Source organism: Muntiacus reevesi, chromosome X, assembly GCF_963930625.1.
Source record: "Muntiacus reevesi chromosome X, mMunRee1.1, whole genome shotgun sequence".
NCBI classification, from domain to species: domain Eukaryota; kingdom Metazoa; phylum Chordata; class Mammalia; order Artiodactyla; family Cervidae; genus Muntiacus; species Muntiacus reevesi.
In genome coordinates this window covers 91412209-91416826 of record NC_089271.1, presented here as the reverse complement: position 1 = coordinate 91416826, position 4618 = coordinate 91412209, and the positions used below count along the sequence as shown (strand labels likewise).

Genomic DNA, 4618 nt, shown 5'->3' with positions numbered 1-4618 from the left:
AGATTTCTGTTTCTTCTCTTGCTATGGAATTGCAACTCCTTTGTACATAAATGTGAAATAGACACTAATATGACAGTTTCATGGTTCTATTTCTAAAATAGGAAAATGCTGCCTTTAATGAGACCAAATCAGACGACAGGTAGAGGAGAAAGTAAATCAGGTTGACAGTCTCCTATGTTGAATTTTTTTTTCAGAAATTCAAAATTACATTCCTCTTCCCTATCCCACTAAAATAGTCCTTTTTTTTTTTTTTTTTTTAATTTTTATTTTTCAGTGGGTTTTGTCATACATTGATATGAATCAGCCATAGAGTTACACGAATTCCCCATCCCGGTCTCCCATCCCACCTCCCTCTCCACCCGATTCCTCTGGATCTTCCCAGCCCAACAGGCCCGAGCACTTGACTCATGCCTCCCACCTGGGCTGGTGGTCTGTTTCACCACAGATAATATACATGCTGTTCTTTCGAAACATCCCACCCTCACCTTCTCCCACAGAGTTCAAAAGTCTGTTCTGTACTTCTGCGTCTCTTCTTCTGCCCTGCATATAGGACCATCGTTACCATCTTTCTAAATTCCGTATATATCTGTTAGTATACTGTAATGTTCTTTATCTTTCTGGCTCACCTCACTCTGTATAATGGGCTCCAGTTTCATCCATCTCATTAGAACTGATTCAAATGAATTCTTTTTAACGGCTGAGTAATATTCCATGGTGTATATGTACCACAGCTTCCTTATCCATTCATCTGCTGATGGGCATCTAGGTTGCTTCCATGTCCTGGCTATTATAAACAGTGCTGCGATGAACATTGGGGTGCACGTGTCTCTTTCAGATCTGGATTCCTCAGTGTGTATGCCCAGAAGTGGTATTGCTGGGTCATATGGCAGTTCTATTTCCAGTTTTTTAAGAAATCTCCACACTGTTTTCCATAATGGCTGTACTAGTTTGCATTCCCACCAACAGTGTAAGAGGGTTCCCTTTTCTCCACACCCTCTCCAGCATTTATTGCTTGTAGACTTTTGGATAGCAGCCATCCTGACTGGCGTGTAATGGTACCTCATTGTGGTTTTGATTTGCATTTCTCTGATAATGAGTGATGTTGGGCATCTTTTCATGTGTTTGTTAGCCATCTGTATGTCTTCTTTGGAGAAATGTCTGTTTAGTTCTTTGGCCCTAAAATAGTCTTTTTATTAGTCTGTCTTAGGACAAGAATTCTTACCATTGAAATTATTCCTTTGGGGAAAACTATGTTCTCGGAGGCTATGACTAAATTCCACTGTTATCTTGTGTTGAAGAAAGGGTGGGGGATGGGTCCTCTGCCCTAGGGAGAGAGGGGAAAGTTACTAATCAGCCCACTATCACCTGTAACTTGTATTTTCACAGAAGGCAGCGTCCACTGAGAAAGGAACATATTACAGGTCCCTGGGGCATCTGGCAGTAAGGCGTAGTTAGAATGGAGCACTGCAGCAGAGGACTCTGGAAAACAAGGGTGCATTTGCTGTTTGGAGGTGGGCTGAAGCCAAAGTGAATGCATGAAGGCCAACTTAACCCACCTATAATATCCTCTCCACACCTACTGAATCAGAATTTTCATTTTGACAGGATCACCAGGTGATTCATGTGCACATTAAATTTGAGAAGCATTGCTCTACAGAGTCTGCAACCCACAAGGGCTCAAACATTTAAGCAGGTTTGGGAAAAGATTAAATGGAAAAAAAAAATTGGGGCACTGATGTCGCAAGATAGTTTAATTAGATTTCTTTCTTGTCCTTTAAGAAATGGTATAGAAACTGAACCTCCCTCTGCCCTTGCTTGACTCTTCCCAGATCATAAACCACACACACTCCTCCCTTTTTTTATGACAGGAAAAGCCTGAGTTAAGGTGAATAAACATCAAAGATTCTGGCTTGGAGTCATCTTTTGATCATTAAAGAAATAGCAAAACAAAAATTAAAAAAAAGAGACTTTGTTTAGATACCATTTTATCTCAGTGCCTGTCAGAAGTCATACAGCTGAGAGCTGAGAGATACCTGACAGGTCAGGTCAAAGTGGACTGTTCTCTTTAAAAAACAAACAAATAAAATAAAGAACAAAATATAGCCATTTCTCTGACTTAAGGCTGTTAAATCTAGAAATCTCAGTTGGAAGGTAATTTAGTTCCTTGGCCTTTTCTGAGCAAGCTGATTCAATGAAAAGGGCACTAGTGGTGAAGAACCAACCTGTCAATGCAGGAGACTTAAGAGACACTGGTTTGATCCCTGGGTTGGGAAGATTCCCTGGAGGAGGGCATGGCAACCCACTCCAGTATTCTTGCCTGGAGAATCCCGGAAAGAGGAGCCTGGTGGGCTACAGTCCATGGGATCACAAAGAGTCGGACAGGACTGAGCAACTTAGCACACAGAGTCCAGTCCAGCTAGGCCTGTTAATGTGCACCTACTAGAAGTGAAGGCTTCCCAGGTGGTGCTAGTGGTAAAGAATCTGCCTGCCAATGCAGGAGATGTGAGAGATGCAGATTTGATCCCTGGGCTGGGAAGATCCCGTGGAGAAGGGCATGGCAATCCGTTCCAGTATTCTTGCTGGAGAATCCCATGGACAGAGGAGCCTGGAGGGCTACAGTCCATGGGATCACAATTTGTAGGACACGACTGAAGTGACTTAGTATGCATGCATGCCACGTGCTATACAGCAGCATGCACTAGAAGTGAAAAGAACTAGCCAGGCTGGAGAGAGAGCACGTGGTAGACAATCTTTGAGGAAAGACTGAAAGTGTGCTTCTGCCTTGGAACTGACCTCTCTCCACTCTGATATTTTGCCGCCCTCAGGTGGCTTCCTGGTAGTACAAATGGAGGGGAAAAAGGGTAACTTTGGGGGAGAGGAGGAATATTATTTTGCTGTTTTATAATTGGATAATAAGTTAGTTCATTTCAAGGAGGAAAATTAATATCTTGGTGTAAGTTCCATTTTCTCAGGGAAAACTTGATTCTACTGGCTTTCCAGAGACTAAATCAGAGAATCAACAAAGTGAGGATATTTGCTCATTCAAATGTTCACTCAATAAACATTTATTAAATATTTACTTTCTAACAGCCATTGTGTTAAGAGTTGATGATACAGCAGTAAATAAGATGGACAAGCTCCCTGTCCTTATGGAACTTATATTCTGGTGGGAAAGACAAATTAAAAATAAAAAGAGGACTTCCCTGGTGGTCCATTGGTTAAGAATCTGCCTGCCAATGCAGGGGACATGGGTTTGATCCCTGGTCCAGGAAGATTTCACATGCCATGGGGTAACAAAACCTGTGTACCACAACTACAGAAGCCCTCATTTCTAGAGTCCATGCTCTGCAATAAGAGAAGCCACTGCAGTGAGAAGTCTGCACACCGAATCTAGAGAGTAGCCCCCGCTCACCGCAACTAGAGAAAGCCCATGTGCAGCAAGGAAGACCTCAGTTCAGTCACTCAGTCAGGTCCAACTCTTTGTGACCCCTTGGATTGCAACATGCCAGGCTTCCCTGTCCATCACCAACTCCCAGAGCTTGCTCAAACTTGGTGATGCCATCGAGTCAGTGATGCCATTCAACCATCTCATCCTCTGTTGTCCCCTTCTCCTCCTGCCTTCAATCTTTTCCAGCATCAGGGTCTTTTCCAATGAGTCAGTTCTTCACATCAGGTGACCAAACTAGTGCAGTCAAAATTTTTTTAAAAAGTAAAGAGAAATATACCAGGTAAAGATGAGTGCTATGAAGAAAGCTGAAGCAGGGAAAGGAGTAGACAATGATGTATGTGGTGGAGGGGCTATTTTAGCTAGGATGATCAAGGAAGACCTCTTTGAGGAGGTGACATATGAGATGACACCTGTGTGCTGAGAAGGGAACAGTCATGCTTCATGGGTTGAATTGTGTCTCCTCAAAAATTCATGTGCAGGGGAATTCCCTGGTTGTCCAGTGGTTAGGACTCAGCACTTTCACTGCTAAATGCCCAGGTTCAATCCCTGGTCAGGGAACCAGTATCCCAGAAGCCTCAAGGAGTGGCCAAAATATATATATGCAGACGCCCCAGTACCTCAGAAAGCAATTTATTTGGATGTAATTTTTTAAGAGGACATCATATTGGAGTCGGGTGAGCTTCCAATCCAATATGACTAATGTCATTATAAAAGGGAATTTGAACGCAGACATGCACGCAGGGAGAACACATGTTAAAATGAAAGCAGAGATCAGAGTGATGGTTCTATAAGCCAAGGAACACCCAAGATTGCTAGCGAACCACCAGAAGCTAGGGGACAGGCAGGGAACAGATTCTTCTTCACAGATCTGAGAAGGAAAAAACCCTGCCAACATCTTGAACTAGAACTTCTATCCTCCAGAAGTATGAGACAAACTTCTGTTGAAGCCACTCAGTGTGTGGTATTTTGTTATGGCAGTCCTAGCAAATGAATACAGCCATGAAGAGGACTGAGAGAATAGGGTAAGAAATGAGTTCAGTTTTTATGCTCAGTAATGTCCATCTCTTTGTGATCCCATGGACTATAGCTTGCCAGGCTCCTCTGGCCATGGGATTTCCCAGGCAAGAATACTGGAGTGGGTTGCCATTTCCTCCTCCAGGGAATCTTCCT

General features: G+C 43.1%; 1 non-coding gene across 1 annotated transcript; it reads left to right on the top strand.

Moving 5' to 3' along the window:
• The first annotated feature begins 3933 nt into the window (after positions 1-3933).
• Positions 3934-4006, top strand: TRNAE-UUC (transfer RNA glutamic acid (anticodon UUC)). Its single transcript has one exon. It is a non-coding gene; the product is annotated as a tRNA-Glu (tRNA).
• Positions 4007-4618: the final 612 nt, after the last annotated feature.